The following is a 25,266-nucleotide window of genomic DNA, read 5'->3' on the forward strand; positions in this document are numbered from 1 at the left end:
AAGTTTTTCAGTCAGTGAGCATCTGAGGGCCCAATTTGTTGCCCTGAACTTCACCTGGGCAACGACATCGTGGCTTTAGATGCTCGAATTGCATGGATGCATCACTAATTGGGAGGAGTTGTGTCGTAGAATCTTTGAAAGGTTTGACAAGGATCTGTACCAACTAAACTTGCGCTAATTGGATAGTTTACTGCAAATAAGATCCATAGCTGAGTACTATGACAATTTCGAACAACTCTCCCACAACATTCTTCTATACAATCATTCATATGATGATGATTATTTTGTCACTAGTTTTCTAGGAGGTCTTAAGGAAGAAATTTGTTCTGCCATTATTCTGCACCGTCCAAAAGATGTGTCTATTGTTTCTGCTCTCGCAATGTTGCAGGAGGAAATGGAGAATCTCAAACATAAGGGATTAGGCCAGGACTTCTCTCGCACTGGCAGCCAGATCTTCTCTGCCAGTGAGCGAAATAAGTCTCTGAATCCGAAGGATGATATCAGGTAGTCTCACAAAACGATGGATGAGAAGTTGGATTCTCTGAAGGCTTATCACTAGACTAAACGGCTATGTTTCACTTGTGGTGAGAAATGGAGTAAAATCTCACAAATGCCCAGATCAGGTGCCATACATGTCATTGAAGAGGTGTTGGAGCTTCTTCAAATTTCTACTGAACCAATGGATCTTAATACCAATACTGATGAAGAGACAATTGAGACAGTGTTAGCTATGCAGGAGCAGCAGGTCTCGATGAAATGTCCTCGTGAAACTATAAGGTTCCAAGGATTTATAGCCAATAATGAGATTCTGGTGCTGGTGGATTCTGGTAGTGTGGGGACATTCATCAGTGTGCATTTACTTAATCAGCTATAGCTACAAAGCTAGTCCATTCTAACAAAGAAATAAGTAGTCCCAAAAGGTGGTCTTATGCCTTGTTCTTTGGTCATTACCCAGCTGCAGTGGTTTATTCAAGGTCACAATTTCACTTGAGATGTCATGGTCCTTCCGTTGAAATGCTTCGATTTGATTCTCTGTGCTGATTGGCTTGAGGATCACAGCCTGATGTTGGTAGATTGGTGACTTTGGCACATGCGTTTTACTCTGAATAGACGCCAGATTCTTTTGCGGGGAATTCCTGGCATTCCTTCAAAGTGTGTTCATGTTAGTGCAAGGATATTGGATGGTCCTATCAGAAGAGATGCCATCTCATAGGGTGTGCAAGTGGTTTTATCAGAAGAGCTAGTGTTGTCTCTGCCCCACTGACTGATGGATTGCCGGATATGCTACAGTTGCTCCTGACTAAAATTCAGACCTCTTTCAGGAACAAACAGATGTACCGCCTATGCGCCACTATGATCACCAAATCACCTTGCTTCCTGGTGCTCAGCCTATGAACATGCGCCGATATCGGTATGTACCTCATCAGAAGATGGAAATTGAACATCAACTGAATACGATGCTACGACAAGGTGTTATCCGACCTAGTTCATCCCCATTTGCTTCTTTGGTGCTGATCATCAAGAAAAAAGATGGCTCATGGCATTTTTGCATCAATTATAGACACCTTAATGCCATTACAGTCAAGAACAAGCATCTCATGCCGGTTGTGAATGAATTGTTGGATGAATTGGCCGGTGCTACAATGTTCACCAAATTGGATTTTTGCACCAGTTTTGATCAGATTCACATTGCAACGGGCGTCAAGTTCAAAACTGCATTCCGCAACCATCATGGACTCTTCGAGTTTTTGGTTATGCCTTTCGGCTGGACGAATGCTCTAGCTACCTTTCAAGGAATCATGAATCAAATCTTTGTCCATTTGCTCTGCAAATGAGTTCTTGTGTTTATGGATGACATTTTAATCTACAACTCTTCTCTATAGAATCACCTTGATCACCTTCGGTAGGTATTCACTATATTGCACCAGGATCAGTTTTTCATCAAACCTTCTAAATGTGCGTTCGCCTAATCATTGATGGAATATTTAGGTCATTGCATTACTCCAATTGGAGTTGTAACAAAACCATCCAAGATTGTTGAAGTAGCTAATTGGTGTGTTCCTTCATCCATAAAGCAACTTCACGCCTTTTTGGGTCTTACTGGGTACTATCGCCGCTTTATCAAGCATTATGGTATGATCAGTTGCCCTCTTACCCAACTACTCAAAAATGGAACTCCGTTTCAGTGGACTCCGCAAACTGACAAAGCTTTCAAGCTGCTCTAGCAGGCTCTGATCCAAGCACCTATGCTTCCTATGACCGATTTCTCTTAAACTTTCCTAGTCGAAACTGACATGCGTGACTTCAACATTGGTGTGGTCTTGATGTAGGATGGTCACCTGATCTCCTTCCTTAGTCAAGCTTTGAGTGACCGCAACAAAGCTCTCTTGACGTGTGGGAAGAAATCTTTAGTTGTCCTTATGGCAATTGATAAATTGCGCCCATATCTTTAGTCCAAAGCCTTTGTCATCAAAATGGACCATAGAAGCCTATTGTTTCTCACTGAGCAGCATGCTAACCCTCAACTTCAGCAAAAGGCAGTGCTTAAGCTTATGGACCTCCACTTTACTATTCAGTACTAGCAAGGTAGCTCTAATCTAGTAGTTGATGCTTTGTCTTGACATCCAGCTCAGGATTATATCTCTGCCATTTCTTCCGGCACACCTTCTTGGATGGAAAATGCGATTGTCGGTTATGTTGACAATTCGGAGTGTCAGCGGTTAATTGAATTGAGTATTTTGTGCACCAAGGACAAAGGGTATTCTCTAGAATGGTGTGCTCCGATTCAAAGGGTGTGTCTGGGTTGGCTGTAACTCTTTGGCACAACAACACATCTTGCAAGCTCTATATGACATTGGCATTGGTGGACACTTGCGATTTCATGCCACTTATCATCGTGTCAAGTCTCTCTTCGAGTGGCCCAAGCTGAAACCTACAGTGCGTCAGTATGTGCAAGAGTGTTCTATTTGTTAGCAGGCTAAGGTGGAACACGTCAAACTCTCTAGCCTGCTGGAGCCTTTACCAGTGCCTTCGCAAGCATGGAGTAATGTTAGTTTGGATTTCATAGAGGGCTTACCGAAGTCCAATTCTTTTGATGTCATATTGGTTGTCATCGACAAGTTTACTAAGTACACTCACTTTGTCCTTTTATCACACTCGTATACAATATTGCAGGTGGCACAAGTATACCTCAATAACATCTATAAGTTGCACGGGCTTCCTCACTCCATCATCTCTGACTGAGATCGAGTCTTCACTAGTCACTTGTGGCAGGAGCTCTTTCGGCTTACAGACACTCAGCTGCGCATGATCTCATCTTATCATCCACAAACTGGCAGGCAAATGGAGCGCCTCAATCAATGCTTTACTTCGAAGCATTTTCCACTCTTGTCCACAACAATGGAGTAAATAGAGCACCTCAACCAATGCTTTGATGGAGTTTTAGTACAACACATCATAGAATTCTTCACTGGAGCATACACCATTTGAAGTCTTCTGTGGTCACCCTTCTCGTCACTTTGGCATCACCGATCCTCACGAGTGTGCAGTGCCCAATTTGGAGGAGTGACTGAAGGAGCGTAATTTAGGGTATGATTGCTTGCCTGCATGAATGGATACTGGCTCACGAATGTGTATAATCTCATGAAGAAACGTGTTTGGTTGCCCGCATGCACTGTGTCAGGCTGGCCCGGTGGATACAAATGTACGTCCACAGACTGGCCCAAGATAAAAGCTCAATTCAAGCTTCCCTCCATATCTTGGCCTAGCGGATGCAAGCTCTTGCATCCATTTATATAGGCAAACCCACTTATCAGTGTCACAAAATCACCTTCATACAAGCAACCAATTAGAATCTCAGCTCTTGCATCCACTTATGCGAACTCAGATTCAGTCAACTAAACAAAAACTCAGCTTAGCCTGTTCAAATATATACAACCAACCAAACAATCTTATTTTCAACACATATGACTCCGTTTAACCTACATATATGGTCCATACGAATAACGTGCCATGTGGACAACCAATCATACCCTTACTATCCTGGCTCATTCAAGAGCAGTTGTTGCAGGTGCATTAAGCGCGAGTTTCAGGTGGGGGATCAGGTGTATGTGAAGCTTTAGCCCCACTTGGAATCATCGGTCACTTCTCGCAGAAATTATACGCTATCTTTCTGGTTGTTTGGCCCCTTCAAGATCTTGCAGCAAGTTGGGCATGTTGCTTATAAGATAGACCTGTCTGCTTTAGCCAGATCCATCCCAGTCGTTCACGTTTCTCAATTGAAGCGGCATGTGCCTCCACATGTGCAGGTTAGTATTGATTTGTCATTGGTGAGCTCTGACCCTGCTACTCCGGTTCTGCCAGTCTGCATTTTGGAGTGAGCTCTGGTTCCACATGGGTCTACTATGGCTCGGCGTGTGCTGACACAATGGAGCAGTCTTCCACCAACAATGGCAACTTGGGAGGATAAACGTGATCTTCGTCGCCGTCTTTCGACTGCATCGGCTTGGGGTCAAGCTGCCTGGGGTGGGGATTGTCACGTCCCTGCCCATTGACTGTTGTGATGTTTGGTTGGCGCGGATCACTTCGGCCGGGCCATCTTATAATGGAACGGGTTAAAAGGCCTGAGGTTGCCATTGCTTTTGGGACAATGAGTAATGAAGTTTTGAACACATTTGTCTATCTTCTTCTCCACCAAGTCTACCTCTCCTGCAACTCCTTCTTCCTTCGATCTGTCTCTGTGCCATCGGAATCGGTCCCTCCGATGAGGCCGACCATCAGCCATATTACAGTTCTCGCTCGAGGAAAATGTGCCATGCGTCTCCATAATTGCCGCCACTATCCACCTTGCTCCGCCACCTCCTCCCACCCCCTCCATCTCCCATGTTATCCATTCCACCCTGCTCAAGTCCTCGTCCTTTTCCAGCCCCATCATGGCCATCGCCCTCCTCACCTCGTAAGCCAAGGCTAGGCTCCCTAGCGCCGCATCCCGTCTGTTCGATGAAATGCCCGTGCAGGATGCCACCTCCTGGAACATGCTCCTAGCTTGCCTCGTTCGTCACGGGTGCCCCACCACCTCTACCGCCGGGTTCCCACCCACGACTACCACCTTCTGCACCATGCTCAAGGCCAATACCACATCTTGTGCCCTCCACCCGGTTGCCAGCTACACGCTCGGAGCGTTGTCTCGTGTCAAGGTGACATCATTATGGCAACGACGCTTATTGACACGAGTTGCGGCCTTGTCGAGGACGCCATGAGAGTGTTTTGTGCACATGGAGTGCCCCAATGACGCCGTGCTGCACAACGCTATTCTCTCAGGCTGTGTGGAGAATGGCCCATTTAGGGAGGCTTTTTTATTTTTATATTTTTTAACTTAAAATATTAAATAAATACACTCTTAGTCGAAAGATTTACAAAAATATGCGCCTACCACCCTCTCATGGGGCGGCTAGGCCCTTACCGCCCCCAAAGATGGCGGCAAGCAGTCCGACTCTGTCACCGTGACAGCGTGGGCCCTTACCATCCTCTGAAATGGTGGTTAGGCACTTACCGCCTCTTCAGAGGGCGGTAACCCATTGGATAAACAGTAGTCATCAAATTACTGTTCATTAATCTCATTTCCTCTCTCATATGCTCTATTTAAAATAGTAGTCTTCTGTGCTCTAAAAATTTTAGAACTTTTTGTATAAATTTTATAATTTATGTGCAACCTATTTTAATTCGATTCATCCAAAAATCTTGCGTAAAATTTCAACTAAAATTCTAAAAAAAAGACAACATTTTATAATTTCTAACAATTGTTATGGTCTGAAATAAATTTTTTAAAAATTTGAAAAAATCACTAATATTCTTCTTGTATGATGGGCTAATTTCTAAAAAAATTTCCAGCCATAGTTTATATGGTGAAAAAGTGAGTTCCTTTGTAATGCTCTATTATATGTATTTTTATCATTTCATTTAAATTTGAATTCAAAAAAAATTCAAACATATACAAAATTTAGCCATTGGAAATATATCCATAGTAAATAATTTTTATGTATAGGATGGAAATATTTTTATTTATAGGATGGCAATAATTTTACAAAATTTCGTGTGACATTATTTTTCACCATCTAAACTATGGCTGGAAATAATTTTAGAAATTAATCCATCATATAAGAAGAATATTAGTGAATTTTTTCAAATTTTTAAAAATTTATTTGAGACTTTAACAATTGTTAGATGTTATAAAAGTAGTCTTTTTTTGGGAGAATTTTTGTTTAAATTATATGCAAGTTTTTTGGATGAATCCAAATAAAATAGGTTGCACATGGATTATGGGAAATACATACAAAAAGTTTTTGAATTTTTAGAGCAACAGAAAACTACTATTTTGAATAAAGAATATGGAAGAGGAAATGAGAGTTATGAACAGTAATTTTGATGACTACTGTTCATCTAATGGGCTAACCGTTCTTCCTAACTGCTCTTTCAAAGGGCGGTAAGGGCTCATATTGCCACAGTGGCAGAGCCAGAATGTTTATCGCCCTCTCAGGAGGCGGTAAGGGCATAGCCTTCCTATAAGAGGGTGGTAGACGTCTATTTTTACAAATCTTTGTATCATAAGCCTATTTATTTAATATTTTAAATTAGAAAATATAAAAATAAAGAAAAACTCGCTTTCTTGATGCTAAGGTGGACCGAGCTCAATGGAATTTCACTGACATGGGCTCTCACGGCCTGCTCAGCGATAGCAAACTTAGCGTACGGTATGCAGGTGCATTGCAAGGCTCTCCATTGTGGGTTTGATTCTAATACCATCATATGCAATGAGCTTATTGACATGTGGGTTTGATTCTGATACCATCATATGCAATGCGCTTATTAACATGTATGCAAAATGTAGGAGGATAATGATTGCACTATAATGTTTGACTGGATGGCTGGCAGAAATGTGGTTTCCTATTCTAGCATGATTGACGCATACAATCACCATGGGCATGGTGAGGAGGCCTTGGATTTGTTTAAGCTGGTGGAGAAAGCTGCACCCATGGTCTTGCCAAACGCCATTACGTTTCTTGCTGTTCTCTCAGTCTCAGCTTGTGGACACTCTGGACTTGTGGATGAAGGTCCGTCCATGCTACGTTTGATGAAAAGCAAGTACATATTTGATCCAGAACCAGCACTATGCACGTTTAATTGACATGCTAGGCCGTGCAGGCCAGATTGACAAGGCATGGGATCTATATTGTAGTTTAATTGCGAACCACAATGGGCCTTCCGGTGCCATCTCTGTCGCTATGTTGAATGCTGTTTGGATAAATATTTATTGGGAGGATAATTGAGTGGCATTGTTTAAAAGAGAGATTAGATCATAGATTAGAAAGACATAATATTAGAAAAGACTTAAGATTTATTTATGTTAGTTCGAAATTTTGAAAAGTAACTTTTAAAAACTGAAGCTAAAATAAATAAGTAGATTGTATAATTTATTTTTCAAAATTTAACCCTCTTTTCTACCAAAACCTATAAGCTACCTCCCACCGGCTTTTTACAGATTATGGCTAAAAAAATTAGAAGTGCCCATACAAACCTAAGTTAATTATCCACCAATACTATTACTATTTTTAAGCCGTTATTTTCTCCCTCCCTGTCCTATTCTATTCAGTCTCCCAGACGTGGCCCCCATCTCGCTGCCCCCTTCCCAAACAGTAGAAGAACCACCCAAACAGGGAAGCTATTGACGTCTTCTCTGTTGCTCCGATCTCCCCCCCTCTAGCTAGAGCCGGTGGCTAGGCAAGCTGCAGGCACCAAGGTTCAATTTACTGTTTTTCAAACGGTAATCACTCCTGAGCGGTAATTAAAAATATGTAGTTATCGCGATAACTGTTCAAAATTTGGCTGAAATTCACACAAAATTTATTTGCTAAAATTTGAAATTTGGACAAAAAATATCAGATTCTCCGTTTGGTAACCGGTCGAATCGGATCGGTTACCGAGCGATTTTCTCAATTTATCGTGCGGTTTTCTCGAATTTTTCGTATTATCGGTAACCGTTCGGTTTTCTCGATTTATCGAATGGTTTTTTATTTTTAGTAAAGTTAAAAAAAACCCAAAAATTAGCTTAATCTTGTAAAATCAATAACTAATTCATCTGACCTTCAAATTAAGTGAAACAAATTTAATTGGTTTCCTTATAACATGATCTACATGATAAAAGTACTTATACTCAAAGTTGAAAAGTTTTGTGAGAAAATGTTTAAACCAAGTTAAATATATAGTTTACTCTTTGCTAATCCAAAAATCATGGAACTAATTTTGTTAGTCTTCTTACATGATTCTATGTCTTTTAAAAATACATGAACTCATGAATTAGTTATTGTAACATGCAGGATTATATAAATGTGTTGCAACTAGATTAATTCATAACTGACCCATCACACCTTCAAAATTAGTGAAACCACTTTTATTAGTTTATTTGTACTATGCTTTATGTAGGAAAAATAATGTTAGATATGAAAATTTTAATTAAAGTGCTGTTTCTTAACATATTCACTTTATGCTTGTGAACTTTGTAAAAATTATGGAGAAATTAATAAAACTCTAAATGAAGTGAAATGAATTTTAAAGATCCTCTTAAGATACGTTATACACAATAAAAATATGTGTTTTTATGTTAAGCTTTCCTTAACATAAGTTAATAACTGAGCCGCACGCTTCAACTTTTTTCATTTTAAAACTTTCTTCCTATAGAATATGATGCAAACGACATTATTTTTGAAAAATGTTTTCACATAAGGTCTTAGTTTTTCTTTAGGATCTTTTTGAATTTTGTTATTTTTTATTTTTCGAATTTTTTGAAATCAAATTCGGTTACCATTCGGTTTCTGAAACCGAACTGGAGCGGTAAGCTCGGTAACCGCGAATTTTGAGCGGTTACCATAGATAAATTAAACCCTGGTACAGACGATTCTATGGAGTCGTCTGTGCAAAGATTATCACAGACGGCTCTAAACAAGAATCGTCTGTGATAATGAGTAGATCCCTTTGGGAGGGGTGGGACACTTTTAGTACAGACTGTTCCTAGTATCATAGATGGCTCCAAATTGGAGCTGTATGTAATATTAATACAGACGGCTCATATTTGGAGCCATATATGTTAAAAAGATTATTACAGACGGCTCCTAACACAAGCCATCCGTATTAAGAATACAAACGGCTCCAAAAGTCTGAGAAAATAGCTAGGGAGAGGTGAGACACTTTAGTACAGACGGCTCCAAAGATGAAGCAGAACAGTGTCGCCGGACAGTGAAGTGTTTATGAGCAGCTTTTGGAGGGAGAGGGCGATTTTCACCCAAAACAATTGTGAGATTTCGATGAAAACTTGAAGATTTATTGGCATTTGTTACTCCAAGGTAAGCATTTTGCTCTATTTTATTTTAGATGGTCTAGATTTTGGTTTGGAGAGCTAGCTAGATATAGATCTAGATTTTTTTTTCCATATTATCATAGTTTTGTTCTATTCATTAGATGATGTAGATTTGTGTTCTAATTTAGTCTTGAGAGGTCAACTATATGTATATCTAGACTTAGATTTTTTTTCATGATGATCTAGAATATATTAGTTGTTCTATGTATATATATATATGAAGCTCAAAGTATAGATGAAGGTTTAATTATGTGTAGTATAAATGGCTAGCTTCAATCTAGTGTTAATGTAGATAAATTTTGGATTTCTGCTATATAAATATAAAATTATCAATAACTATAGTATTTAACGACAAGTTTTGAATTAATGTTTGCCCTTATTTTAGGTATTCATGTATATAAATATAACGGTAATCATTAATTGATGATGATGATGACTGTGATGCTGCAGGCTACGATGATAGGTTGGATCAGATGCTGGTCGAGGCAGACATGAACTTGAGGATTCAGAGAGACTTTAACAGATTATGTGCTTGATCGAGGACTCGGAGAAGCCGTTGTTCCCTAGATGCAAACCGGAATACACAAAGTTGTCATTCATGCGTGAACTGCTTAAATTGAAAGCAAGCGATGGTTGGTCGGACAAGAGTTTCACGGCGCTATTAGAACTCTTATCGGACATGCTTCCAGATGGAAACGAGCTGCCCAAAAGTATATACGAAGCAAAGTAGCTTCTTTGTCCATTGGGGATGGATGTAGAAAGGATACATGCATGTCCGAACTATTGTATCCTGTACCATAAAGATCTATCAGTTGCAATCATGTCCAGTGTGCAAAGCATCCCGATACAAGCGTAAGAGTCAATCAGACAACAACGAGGTGCAGAAAGGGATTCCTGCTAAGGTGGTGTGGTATATGCCTATAATTCAACGTCTTAAGCGTCTGTTTGCGAATCAAAAAGAGGCTGAATTGTTGTGTTGGCACTCGGAGGGCCACAAGTAAGATGGAAAACTAAGGCACCCTGCCGATTCTCCCCAGTGGACAAACATCCACATGATCTTCGATGACTTTGGTGCAGAACCAAGGAATATAAGGTTTACTTTGAGCATGGACGTGATGAATCCTTTTGGGAACATGAGTAGCACGCACATCACTTGGCCACTTGTTCTCAGTATTTACAACCTACCACCTTAGCTGTGTATGAAGCAGTAGTACTTGATGATGGCGCTGCTTATCCAAGGCCCGAAACAACATGGGAACGATATTGATGTATACCTAATATCATTGGTGGAAGATCTAAACACATTGTGGAACGAAGGGGCGCAAGTATGGGATGCATACAAAAGAGAGAATTTCACGCTACGCGCCATGTTGTTCTGCACGATCAATGATTTACCTGCTCTACGTAACCTTTCGGGCCAGAGTAAACAAGCAGACACGACGTGCCCTCATTCCTTAGATGGTACTGCGAGTATGTGGCTGCCCAACTCGCACAAGACGGTGTTCATGTGTCACCGTAGGTTCCTTAATAGGTATCATCCGTATCGCAGCATGAAGGAACAATTCGACGGAACGAGGGACAGAGATTTATGTCCAAGGCACTACAGTGGTCAAGAGGTGCACAAATGGTTAAATATATCAATGTTGTGTTTGGAAAGGGGAGTAAAGAATCTAAGGGTACCGGTAGCATGTGCAAGAAGAGATCCATATTGTGGGAGCTACCGTATTGGAAGCACCTTGAAGTTCGCCACTGCATCAACATCATGCATGTAGAGAAGAACATGTGCGAAAGCTTGGTTGGTTTTTTACTTAATATTCCAGGCAAGACGAAGGACGGTCTCAACGTAAGGCTTGACTTGGTTGATTTGAATATCAGGTCCGAGTTGGCACCTGAGCCCTCCAAAAAAAAGTAGAATGAGGCTTCCTCCAGCCTACTATAATCTAAAAAAGGCCGAGAACCGAATTGTGCTGGTGCTTGCATGGTGTGAAATTTCTGTCCAGCTACTCTACCAACATCTCAAAACTTGTTTCGATGCAAGATTTGAAATTGGTTGGCATGAAGGCCCATGATTGCCACGTGTTGATGACACAAATGCTTCATGTTGCAATCCGAAATATCCAATCGACCTATCTCTAAGACACAATCATCAAGTTGTGTTACTTCTTCACACAATTTCTCAGAAGGTCATTGTAGGTGACACAGGAACCAGGGGTCCTCGAATCCCGAGGCCAGATTAGCAGATTGCCACGTGGCGCTATCCCGCGGGGATCGTCTCCCCGAGGTGCGAGAAGACCAAGTCCCGGGAGAGGGTACTCGGGGTCATGAACAGTGGGCCCCGAGTATCCGAGTTCCCCGATGACCCAGAAGACCAAGAGCCAGGAAGAGAGTGCTCGAGGCCGTGAGCAGTGGCCCCCGAGCACTCAAGTCCCCCGACGACCAGGAGAGCCAATTACCGGGAAGGGGGTGCTCGGGGCTGCAAGCAGTGGTCCCCGAGCACCCGAGTACCCTGAGGACCAAAGGAAGTCAGTTCTGGGAGATAGTGCTCGGGGCAGTGAACACTGGCCCCCGAGCACTCGGTTCCCCGAGGACCCGAACAACCAATTCCGGGAGAGAGTGCTCGGGGCCGTGAACAGTGGCCCCCGAGCACTCGGTTCCCCGAGGACCAAAAAAGGGGCATATCCGGGAGAGAGTGCTCGGGGCTGTGAACAGTGACCCCCGAGCACTCGGTTCCCCGACGGCCTAAGAAGTCCTTCGCCGGTGGCCCCCACAGAGGTCTAGCGGTGAGGTGTCAATCAGTGAAAGGCCCGATGCCGCATTTAAGAGGGCGCGTGGCTTGTCACCTCCAACTGCTCCTGCCACGCTCGCTGTCAATCCCTGCCACGGCCTGGCAGGGAGGCGTGGGGACATTTAATGCATAGGTCCCATCGCGGGACATCCGGCACACCTCGGGATAGCATCGCGAAGCCCAAGGCGCCCCGCCTACTGCCCTACTGTGTCAGGTGTACAAGACCGAGCGGGCACGCGGGGCCGTTCAGTGACTGCCCGGTGGGCCCTCTCCACGGCGCCCGTTGCAGAACGGCATCATGACGAACAAGACCAGACGGGGGCGCGTTTTCAACCCTCCCCGTCACTTCGCGCAGCAGCCCATGATGGTTGCTTTCCATCTATGGCGCCTTGGAACTCGTGCCCTCCCTTTCTGAGCATGCTACCGCCCGGCGAATATTTAAGGAGGAGTGGGCTCCCCGGAAAGGGCCGATCCAGAGACGAGTGGACAGAGACGCGGATTTCTCAGACAAGGAGGAAGCCGAGGAAGAAGACAGAGGTCTAGTACAAGCACAGAAGCTGAGATCACCGAAGAACAAGGAGCCCGAAGCTCTAGGCTAGACAAATATTCTTGTAACCATCGACATCTCTGAGAGACCTTCTCAGAGCATTTATAGCATACACACAGGAGTAGGGTGTTACGCTCAGTGCGGCTCGAACCTGTCTAAAAACCTCATGAGCATTTACTGCATTTGGCATTCGATCCTTCCATCCCACCTGCATTGCATTTACGCCCACTTATTTCACCCGCAAAATAGATTCAGAATCATCCCCCCAGTCAAATCTCAAAGGGGGTCCCTCCGGATCCCTGCTTGAGGAGTTCACCCTCCGACAGTCATCGATCCCGAAGTACTTGATGTTTTACAAGCCGATGTGGTGACACTGTGTCATCTTAAGATGTACTTTCCTTCGTCATTTTTCAATAGCATGGTACATGTTATCATTCACCTTGTGAGAAAGATAAATATATGCGGCCCAGTATTCCTACATCAGATTTACCCGTTTGAGAGGTGCATGGGAATTCTCAAGAAGTATATACAGAATCGATCTCATCCGGAGGGCAGCATTGTCCAAGGTTACACAACCGAAGAGGTAGTCGAGTTCTGTATCGATTACATGGAGCAGCTCAGACAAATTGGTGTTCCCATGTCTCGCCATGAGGGGAGACTGGATGGCAAGGGGACCATGGGTAGGAAATCAATCATTGCTGACTTTGCATCGTTATCTAAAGCCCATTTCATGGTCTTGCAACACATGACTGAAGTAGCCCCACATATCAAAGTGCATAAGGACGTGCTACGCAGAGAGAATCCATGACGTACAGAGGCTTGGCTCACAAAAAAGCACAACCATAGCTTCAACAACTGGTTGGCAACGCGATTCAGTAATAATAATTCAACAGAGGACAATATTAGCTGGTTGGCAAGATGGCCAAGTCACATAGTCATGATATTTGAAGCATACGACATAAATGGGTACACTTTTCATACCAGAGCACAAGATAGTAAGAGCATGGTATAGAACAGTGGTGTGCGTATAGATGCCTTCCAGGACAAATGTTGTGGGGTCTGTGCATACTATGGGTACATAGAAGAGATTTGGGAACTCGACATGTACGTTTCAAGATCCCCCTCTTTCGGTGCCGTTGGGTCGCATTCTCAAGTGTTAAGGTAGACAAATACGGAATGACTACTGTCAACCTCGAACTTCCCGCATAAAAAGACAAACCATTTGTACTCACCAAGCAAGTTGTCTAGGTCTTTTATGTGGAAGACCCGGTAAATCCAAAGCTTAACGTAGTCCTTCAGGGAAAAAGAAGGATTGTCGGAGTTGAGAATGTCGTGGACGAAGAAGAGTACAATCAATTTTATGAGTACCCTACCCTCTTGGAGATGGCATCGCCATTAACGAAGAACAACTTCCGACCGGGGCCGCTCGCTATCTGCGCGTCAATCGTCAAGAAGGGCTTATTGTTAATGTTGTATGATGTTACTCAATTATTATGTACCTATATTGTAGTGTAATATGTAACAATGAATTGGTTATCATTTTACTTAAAAATTTCATCTCATTAATTTGGAGTTTGTATGAATTAGTTATAATGAGTACCCACCCCTCTTGATAGTACAGATTTAATCATAAATTTACATATAAATTTCTTCTCATTTGAAGTTTTTATGGATTATTTATGATTTTTGCAAGCTTCAATGTTTTGCTGGAAAATCAATAGTACAGACGGCTCGTAGCTATGACCCGTCTATACTAATGGTAGTAGTATAGACGGCTCGAAGTTATAAGCCATCTGTACTATTTTTATAGACGGATTTTATTAAAAAGCCATCTATACTAATACCATTAGTACAGATGGCTCGTATTTATGACCCGTCTGTACAAATGTGGCTATAAATAATATTTCGTCCAACCCGCACCACACCAAGTGTAACCCTAGCCGCTCGTCTCCCTCACAACCCCAGCGACTCCTCCCCAGCGACATCGTCCCCGCGACTCCTCCCCGGCGGCTCCCCCCCCGGCAACCTCCATCCCTGGCGGCCCCCTCCCGACGACCTCCATCCCCGGTGGCTCCTCCATCCCCGTCGCCCTCGTCCCTCCGCGGTAGCTCCTCTTGGGCGACCTCCCTCCTAGGCGGCCCTCATCCCTCCCCGATGACCTCCCTCTCGAGCCAACGACCCCCGTCCCGCACATTCGGGACATCCCTATAAAGTTTCCAGTGAAGATAGGGTAAGAGGTCTGATCTAAAAAAAGAGAAGCAACAGACCACCTTTGCCTTAATTAATCCATCTGTTCCAAAGCAAACTCAGTCGATGCCATGCGCTTAGTACTCGCGTGCAGTAGGGCATACTCGCATGCAATATGGCCTTCAGCAGAGTACTTAGTGGGAGTAGAAGAGTCTAAAATGCTCGCACTGGTATATGAAATGTTGTCTAAGACCACAGCTAAATTTGATTGGAACAAGTAACGACAATAGTAGATACAAAATTCTTGTATTACAATAGTGTGCTCACTAATGAAATACATTTGATGAGAATGGGCATGTTTCTGAGTACACTAGTGTAGACTTGTAATTTTACTGGTTCTGTGATATTCTCAGCTTGCACCTAGAGATAGCCTGGTATGTTTTGCTTGATGTGTTTTGGCTCTGTGGTGAGATGTTTGCACTTGGAGATAGCTTGGTTAACCTATTAGATGCTTGGTACATAGGTGCTTGAGAGCTAAATCAGGTTCTAGTTACTAGGTGAAATCTCATAAACACTGCTATTTCTATGATGTATTTACTGGAACAATTAGGGAGCAGAACTCTCAAAGTGCTGGGGCCAATTGTTGATCATTTTCTGGAAGCACTCATATTCATTTCCCCCTAATTGATATATGGTACTGATATGTGTATTGATCTGTGTTATTCTGGTTTCTTACCTTCCTGGGGCCAATTGTTGAACATTTTCTTACCTTCCTTGTGTTCCAAGGACATGTGTCATTCTAGTTTGACAAGTTGGTCATGCATCTCAATTTTGTTTTACCTGATACCCTTCATCGGTTGTTATTTATACATGGTCACTGAACTATGAGCTATTGCATGTGTTATGCATGCATAACTGCTCTAATATTTATGTGCACTATTTTTTTTCCATGTTTCTATGATGAAAATTGGTTACACATAAATGTACTCGTTCGGAGCCTGGTCTCATCCTTGTTGCTTCTTCAGCAGGACAACCATAGTTTGGTATATCGAGTTCATGCATCCATGATCATTGGGATTGGAAAAAACTTGCTGCAATATAAATAGAAATTTGAACATTCATATAGATTTTTTCTTTTAGTTGGTGTCACAGACTATGTTATCTTTGAGTATTGTTCGACTCAACAATACATGCAATTTCTCCTCTGATTGTTAATATGTACTTGCATCATGTACATTTCGATCAAAAGTTTGTTTAAGCATGTTATGCCTTGGTAGTGCTTGACTGTCCATTGAGATACTTCCATAGTGCTTCATTATTTCCTTTAGGTAAGTCTATTAGCCAATCAATTGGCCTGGTAATCTCAGTAGGAATTAGGTAAGTATATTGGCCAACCAATTTGCCATGTAATATTGGCCCTATGAGGCTATATACTAACAGAGAAAAACAGGAAATTAGCAATATCTTAGTACACATAGCATGAGCTTAAGTTATGGATTTGTTAATCTTTTGAGATAAGATGACTTTACATCAAAGTTAGCTTTAACCAGTGCCAAATTAATACACATGTTAAATTTAATTGAAAGTTTAAAACACATACCTTGATTCCTTTTCTTTCCTCTATTTCTGTGAATAATCTTCTACCATTATAACAAGTTCCTAATAAGCATGTGACTTTTCCTATTTTCAAGATGGCGTCTGGAGATGAATGCGAACTGCCTCCGGCCTTTTCTCCTCAAGAACAAGAGGGTTCACTGCTCAATGAGATGCCGATGCCACTTCTCAGGAGCAAACAGAAGAAACTCAGGCGCAGAAACGAAAGCGAGGTGGCCGAGGCAAAAACCAAATACCCACAAGTCACTACACTGTAACTCATGTCAATGAGGTAGGCATGCCAACACAGCCTCAGCAAGGTCAGGCAGCATTTTGTAGAGCATGTGCCTCACTCGGATGGACAAGGGTCAGGATAACCTATCCAAACTGGAAGGCCGTGCCGCAGAGCGAGAAAAGCTTCTTGTGGGAAATAATTAAAACCCAATTTGACTTTCCTGAAGGGTGCTCCTTGGAGAACATGGAAAGACAGGCAATAGCCAAGATGGGCAAGGCGTGGAAGACCTTCAAGAGCGAGTTGTATAATACATATGTGAAGTAGGATCTCATCCCCAATAATATTGCTTATGGTTACTTGGCGGATCGATGGGCAGAGTTTGTGGAGAGGTGCTAGTCTGAGGAATTTCAACAGCATAGTCAGGCTAACAAGACACACCAGTCACGCAGCACACACCCCCACAAGCTCGACACTAGTGGGTACACGCGCAAGGAGTTGGAATGGGACAAGGAGGATGAGTAGGCAGCTCGATGAGAACCGCTCCACATCATTTTCATAGATCCCAAAGAGGTAGGCCCGGAACTAGTTCCAAGGAAGTGTCGTACGCTCAGCTGATGGTTCCTTCACCTTCAGGAAGCCAGAAACCGAGCAAGTGGCTCAAAGGATCTTGCAACTTTTGGAAGAATCCACTCAAGGATCATTCCAACCATCTTGGAAAAAGACATACTAACCTTGGCTCTGGGGAACAAAGAGCACCTGAATCGCACGTGTGGCATAGGTGTTTCTGTTCCATGGATGTTGGGATTCCCTAACAATGCCGATTCATATAGGAGCTGAAGGAGAAACAAAGCTGAGCGCGATGCAGCCAAACGTGAACGGATGAGAATGGATATTGTCATTGAGGTCAAAGTAAGGATGAAAGAACAGATGGATATGCTTACAGAAAGGATGGACAACGGGTCGAGGAGCGAGTATGGGGAATAAGGTAGCCGGATGCAGCCACGACACCTGAATCTCCACCAGCTCGGCACTGGAGTAGCTGTGCATCTACACCAGGGAATAATCCAGATAACATGCTCGATTTACAGGACTTCCCTATCAGTGGATTTGAAGGTAACACCCCTGACGACAACATTCCAAAAGAGGTCCCTAGCGAGAGATACCCCGTCGATGACATAGAGGCAACCACCAAGTGCAAGGTTGTACTGCCCACCCTGTTGGTGCCGATAACATCATTGAGGTTGGCACGGGCTTGGCGTTCCCATGTGGCGGGGATCAGACGATCCACGGACTACCGCTAGAGCCTGGTTACGCTAGGGTGTCAGTGGACTTGATACACAAGAAGTGCACGTCCCTCCCAGTTCCTATTCCCCCAGAGGATGACATCAGGACACTTGGGGAGGTCGTCCACTCCTTCATCCAGTGGCTGAAGAAGTTCATAACACTAGTTGCACCTCCATCGCCTCCGCAGCCTCTGTCTCCAGTACGCGATGTCAGCGACTTCTCTTTTCGTTGTGCTCTGCCGAAGGGCAAATCTCCTTCCGCACCACATGAGCAACAACAAGTGTCCAGGAAAACTGGCCAACAGTCCGCTAAAACGGCACCTCCCAGAAAGCACAGAGCCAACAAACAGAAGGACAAGAGCAAGGAGGTAGAAGAAGAACATCTGTCAAACACCTACGTGCCAGGCGAGCCATTAGTGAGCAAGAAAGCATTAGAGCAATTGGGCTGGGCAAGTACGATTCTGCATGACCTATACCTTAAGAGGTTCCATCAGGAGAAACATCTTTCTTCTTGTTTCAGCGCCAAGTATCAGCAGCAACATTTCTTGCAACCAGTTGGGCACTTCATCGTGACCTTCGATGATTTATTCCTCCTCTACTATCTTGACAAGCTAGACATCGGTCTATTGAGATGTTGGACACTGTAAGTGTTACTAATCGCGGTCTATGCTTAATGAACCGCCTAACTCATTGATATGTTCATTCATCTACATTACTCTTATGTGTAGACTTATGATTCAAGAAGCCAGGAGAGAGAATCCGAGAATTTGATTCCTCGACCCACAGGTCATATGTGGGTCAACAATCACTTGGTCTCCGGGGGAGGTCAAGAAATACGTCGCGGAGTACACGGTCACTCTCTGTGGATCGAAGGACCTAATTCTTCTACCGTACAACTACCGAGATCATTGGATGCTAGTTTGTATCTTTACACACAATGTCAGATCCCTGATTTTCCCCCTTCTCCTCTCTCTTTCTCTCTCTCTCCCCTCTCTTCCTTCTCTTTCTTCCCCTCCCCGTGACCCCGCCGCCTGCTAGTGCAGCGCCGCGCCGTGCAATCCCATCGTCGTGTGTCGCAGGTGGTCCTCGCGCCCCGTGCCACCTCGCCCAGTGTGCTCGCCCATCACTAGCCCTATTTAAGTGAATAGTGAGCAGATTATTCCCCTATCCTCACCTCCTCTCTCTCTCTACGAGCACCCCCGCCACCTCCCTCCGAGCGCCACCGCCGCCGGTGAGCCCCCCAGCGTTCTTCTCTCTCTCCCTCTCTCCTTCCCATCCCCCAGTGGGACGTACCTGGGCCTCCCGTCGCCGTCGGCCACCACTTCTCGTCCCCGGCCAAAGCCCCGCTACCCCGCCAGCCGAATTCGGCCACTACCATTCCAGCCCACCGGCTGGCGAGGCCCGCCTCTCCCTCTCTCCCCTCCCCCTCGTTCTCCCCGTTGGGAAGACCCGAGCTGGGCCGGCTCCTCTCCTGTCTTCTCTCTTTTTTATCCCTCTCTCCCCTGGGCTGACAAGTGGGCCCCAGTCGAGCTGAGCCGAGCCACCAAAAAGAAAAAACCCCAAGTCGAGGCTAGCCCTGAGCCACTAAACAGAATATTTGAGGAATATTCCCCCTTTTCTTTTTTCTGATTTTCTCTCCCACCAAAACTTTCGAAGCCCGTTTCTCCTCCGTCCTAACTCCGTTTTCATCGATTCTTCCACTGATATTCATCTAAATTCGAGATCTACCCAATCATGTCAATTTCTTAATTTTTGTAGATTGTTAGTCAATGTTTTAATCGTTTGATTGATTATGTGCGCCTTTGTTGTTGTTAGAATTGTTAGAGGAAGGAGCATTCAAGGAAGACCCCGAGGATCCGGAGTTTGAAGAAGGAGCGGATGAGGACTTCAACGAAGGCAAGTCCTACAACCGTTGATCATATTGATCCTATATTTTCAAATACAACCTGTAGAGCTATTATTTCAAACCATAGGAATATGCATGATTAAGTTAATACCTGTGATTTTAAAGAAATGCTAGAATAGTTATGACCTAGCTTGTTTATGCCATGCCTTGTTATTGTTATCTTTATTCCATTGAAATCCTAGAAGGTCCCCAACATCAACTATAATAATTGTTTGGATGAATGCTTGTTTACTAGAATGCTTAGGATTGCTTTACTCAAAAGAAAGAATTAGATTATTTACATATGTTAATCATGCCTTTTCGAAAATGTGAAATGATATGTGCTTGGTGCGTGTGCCTGTAAAACTTGTGTTCTTGGGGAGAACTCTAGTAGTGTTGACGAGGGTGAGTAAGGTACCCCACAAAGGTGGGAACTACCTCGGGGCAAGGTTCGCCTTTGTGACGTTCTTGTTGGGAGACTCTTGCCTCGGTCGTATAAGGACCAGTTCGTTGTGACATCTTACCTAGTATCCACTCGTACAACCACATGGCCTGAATGGGCAGGACTTGACCTAACCCCTCCGACTTAGTTCGGTACCCACCCGGAGGCAGGTAGTGGCAATGGGGACCAGGAGAAGACTTGGGTGGTACGTAGCCCAAGGTCCGGCTGGTGATATTGTTAAGGTTATGATAAAGCTTTGGGATTGCTAAGTGGTCCTTCCCATGGATCTTCTAAGGCCCCTGGTATCTTTGTGTCTCATGGGTGGATATTGTGACTACGTTGCAATGTCGTTGCATCTTGTTATGACAGCTCCACCAGTTGCTAAGGTGAGAGCCTGTGCATATCTTATGGGTAAAGTGTACAACATCTGCAAAGTATTCAACCTATCTGGATAGCCGTGTCCTCGATCAAGGACATGCTATGGTTTGGTTACAATGATTAGCTTTTCGGAGTGAGTACCTCCAATGATTAGCTTTTCGGAGTGAGTACCTCCTTGGTGTGTGAGTGAGCAATATGCCCGTGTTTTCGAAAAGAAGGGTTTTGGCTTTGTGCCCTAAGCATCCTGGACTGTGTGTCCGCCAGCAAAAGATTTGTGGGAACTAGCAGGATGGAAGTATCTCCCCCAGGGCCATCAACCCCCCATAAGCTCAACTTACGGGTTCTCTTCATAAATGCTTTGTTTGAAAGGTAGTCTTTGCAAAATGAACCTTGCATCAAAAACTAGCTTTCTGCAAAATCTAAAAGACTCTACAACCTTATCCTTGATCTACTCTTATGCATCTAATATTCCCCCTTTGAGGTAGGACTTGCTGAGTACCCTATGTACTCACACTTGCTAATTGTGAACTCAGATGATCCAGAAGCCGACTTCATTGAAAGGGAAGATGAAGAATAGAGAAGCTGGTTTCGTCTGCACTCAAGCTGCCTGTAGGGCATGGGTCACTTTTGTGTTGTTCCCGTTGTGCTGTGAGGGTTTGTTACTTATGCCTACAAGCTTTTATTGTAATGAACTCTGTGTTGTACTCTATTATCATACTTAATCGATGTATGTCTATGATGTCTACTTCTGTTGAAAATTTGTACGTACCAGCTACTTATCCAGGGACTGGTATGAGCTACACAAGGTGACTCGAAGGAGGGGTCTGACACACAATCAACATTGCGTATACCTTGACTCGATGTACTACGACAAAGAGAGGTATTCAGATCTAACAGACTTGTTGACAAGGGCGTTCGCAAAGTATGTTTCGATAGGCGGGATTGTACGGAAAGATAAACCCTCGGCGAGCCACGTACATAAGTTTTCGGTAATAATTCCTCCGTCGCATATCAAGTTACAATTATAATATGCATTCCATACAACTAAATGTACCATGCACAAATTTCTGCAGTGTCACAGGCAGCCACAGGGCACCAACCTCTGTGGGTTCTATGTTGCCCAGTATATGATGCAAATCGTTTGCTCTAGTCCACCAGTATATCCGTCGGTTAGTGTAAATATAGTATATTAAAATGCATGTTTTATCGTTGTATCTAACTATTTTATGTTTCTTCTACAGACATATAAATTTCCTACAAATAATCTTTCGAAGGACGCTCTCATGTATATTCAAAAAAAGCTCATCAGTTTCATACTTGGGGAGATCATAAAGGAGATCGACGAATTTCATGATCCCGAAAACTTTATTAGGCAAGGTTTGCAATCTCAACAAAAGCTGGTCAGTTCAATATATTGAAAATGAAGCAAATGAACTCATTACTTTCTTTTAATTCACTGTGCTATAGCTAATTTGTTGGTTTAGATATTGTCAGGCACGGGGTTCATGGAAGAATGAAGAGTGAAGAATGCTCGCAAATGTCATGAGGCTACGTAATATTGACTTTGTGACTCTGTAATGTAGCAAGGCTTTGTAAATGTGTGACTTTGTGATATATATGGATTACATTCAGTAATATATTGATTCTGTATTTTATTCTGTAATGTTGTTGAGCCTTTGTAATACTGCTATATTTTTTTTGTTGATATGTCAGTTACATTCGGTAATGTATGGATTCTGTACTGTATATACGAAAGTATAGACGGTTTTAGGAATACAACCGTTGGTACAAATATTTTTTACAACAGCCTCTGAGTTTGAGCTATATGTGATATTACATAGTATAGACGACTCTTCTTTGGAGCCGTTTGTAGAAAAGATTTGTATAGACGGTTCAAAACTCGTTTGTACAAATCTGATTTGTACAGACTCTTTTCTACAGACGGGTCGAAAAATCCTCCCGTACAGGGTTTTCAAACCGTCTGTAAAAATAATTTCTGTAGTAGTGCAAACAACTCTTAGCCTTTTACAATCAAGCTTTTTAAAACCTATAAAAACTACTTTTCAAAATCTCAAACTAAAACAAACAAACCCTTCGAAAAAAGGACTAAGAACCAGATAATTTCTCTTAATTACAAAGGGTATCGTGTCCTCCTTTATATATAGGAGTCGGCCCTAACAATTTAAACAAACTAATCTTATCTCTAACAGTAACTAATAGATGTTATCCTAACGTACTGGTGCTACAGTAGCGTGATTTGCTACAGTGTCACCTTGCTGCATCGCCCCCAACTGCTGTTTACGTCCGTGAACAGTGTTTCCTGCACATAACAAACGCATGCAAAGCTAACATGGATGTTGTAAAGAGGGAAAAAGGTAGCTGTGCGCATGCTAGAGATTGAACCGCAAAATCCTGGGATTCATGAGTTGATATCAAATTTTCATGCTACTATTAGACAATGGTCTGAATCAGATGAATCACAGAGAATTATAGTGGACAAGGGTCCTAGGAAAGAAGCAGCTAGCAGTCACGTTTCTGTTGTCTAGAAACTGATTTTGCTGGAATTTTTAGTAGAGGTCATGAAATTACCTCAAATATACGCCACAAGTAGTATACAGAGAATTTTACGGCCAATTGTGCTGCCATAGTGTAAGTTTTTTTGCAACAGTCAGTATTAATTGAAAATTAATAGTATATATACCGTATTGATGCCAAATAGTGCAGCTGCATCTACCTTTCCTGTGTTAGTAAATAGGCCAATATAATATTCATGTTCATTTGTACGTATCTTTGGGGATTTTGTTGCAGTGCTCACTGTAGTACAATTAGACATGATTATAGTGTACCAGATTTTTTTTATTCTGTTACTATTTTCTGTGTCGAGGATGAAAGTGTTTCAGAATTGAGGAAGAATATGCCTCTCCTTTAAACAATAAAGAGAACAGATTTGAAGAGTCTGACGTTGATTCATCTTGTGGGGAACCATATAGGAGCATATCGCTGATTACAGCAGCTCCTATGACTCGAATACACATCAATTTTCGAGCTCCATTGTTATCTGCTACATTTAAAAGGGTCTGAGGTTGAATCATATTATTTTGATTTCAATTTGTTATTTCAATGCAAAAGAATGAAAGAAATATTGTCTTTCCGGAAAGAAAAACCTGGGGTTTTTTATCTTCAATAGTCAGATATATGTTATGGTCCCCAATTCTCATACTGCTAGATTTACTACATCTGATTCTTTTCTTGGAGCAATGTTTTTGGTAAACAAATGAAATTACCTAGATAGTACTTGATGAGCTTTAAACTTACACATCAATAGTTCAGTGTGATTAGTTGGAATGGTTAGTAGTCCACTGTACAACAGAAGTACCCAACACAAGAAGGTAAATACCATTTGAAGTTGCACATTTTGAAAGATCTATATAAGACTGAGATATGTAAAGGAAAGACTCTTCAGGCATAGCTGATTGTTTATTTGTAGCAAATACTTAACTGTTTTGATTGCTAAAGATGGCCTAACCATGATGTGATGAATAACTTTTTAGATAATGGAATAAAAATATATCCCGGCTTCTATATCTGAAGATACACAGACAATGTGATGAATAATTAATCCTACCTTCTGTAGGGTAAGGGACAAGCTTATTGAGCCTGGTTAGTTTGCTATTTGATGGCTTGTATAGATTTTTATGGCAGAACTAAGGAAAAAAACATAATGTTGCTTGAATCTTTGTAGGAAAGTCTCCCTGATAGTCCGCTGGTCTCTTTCATTACATGGGAGACTGGCCAGGACCAAACTGGTTACTGGCAGTAGTTGTCTGATACTTCTAGCCAAAACATAGTAGATAAACTATATCATGAGCTATCTCTATTTGGAACCCCATTTCAGATGAAATTTTATAGATCAAAATGTCCTTTTATTCTTCTTTTTGATTTTCCTCTTTTGCCGAATTGATCTTTAAATAACAATAATCAATTGGTCAGCCCCTAAATTTCCTATCATCAAATACATTGTCAGCTGATTTTTCAGTTCTGCTAGCTGTCAGGTTGTTCCACTCAGGGGATAAGGAGTTTTGTTATTATAGCTAGGCAACTAATATTTTGAGTTAACATCATCTACAACCTGATTTGGTTAATTTTACTCCCTCCTTTCAAGAATGTAAGACGTATTTTGTTTTGAAAAAGTCAAACTTACAAGTTTTGACCGACAATTAGTCAAATTATATACATGTTTAGTATATAAAATTTATTTCAATAGATTTGTATTACAATGTACTTTTAATATAACTTTGATTTTATAGCAATTGATAGCATATTTTAAGAGAAATTAACGGTCAAAGTTTACTTTTGATGACTTTTTCAAAACAAAATATATCTTACATTCTTGAGGGCAGGAGTAATTTTTATTGCTACATCGTTGAGTCATAATATTATTATTGGTCTCTATTAAAATAAGACTAAGGATTCCTACTTGCTTTCCTTGATCAACAACAGGATAAGAGCATATTTTTTGTTT

The 25,266-nt window shown here is 42.4% G+C and overlaps 1 pseudogene; it reads left to right on the plus strand.

The window, feature by feature from the left end:
* The first annotated feature begins 379 nt into the window (after positions 1-379).
* On the plus strand, positions 380-23,290 carry LOC133883501 (pentatricopeptide repeat-containing protein At5g66500, mitochondrial-like; annotated as a pseudogene).
* The last annotated feature ends 1,976 nt before the right edge of the window (positions 23,291-25,266 follow it).

Source organism: Phragmites australis, chromosome 1, assembly GCF_958298935.1.
Source record: "Phragmites australis chromosome 1, lpPhrAust1.1, whole genome shotgun sequence".
Lineage (NCBI taxonomy): Eukaryota > Viridiplantae > Streptophyta > Magnoliopsida > Poales > Poaceae > Phragmites > Phragmites australis.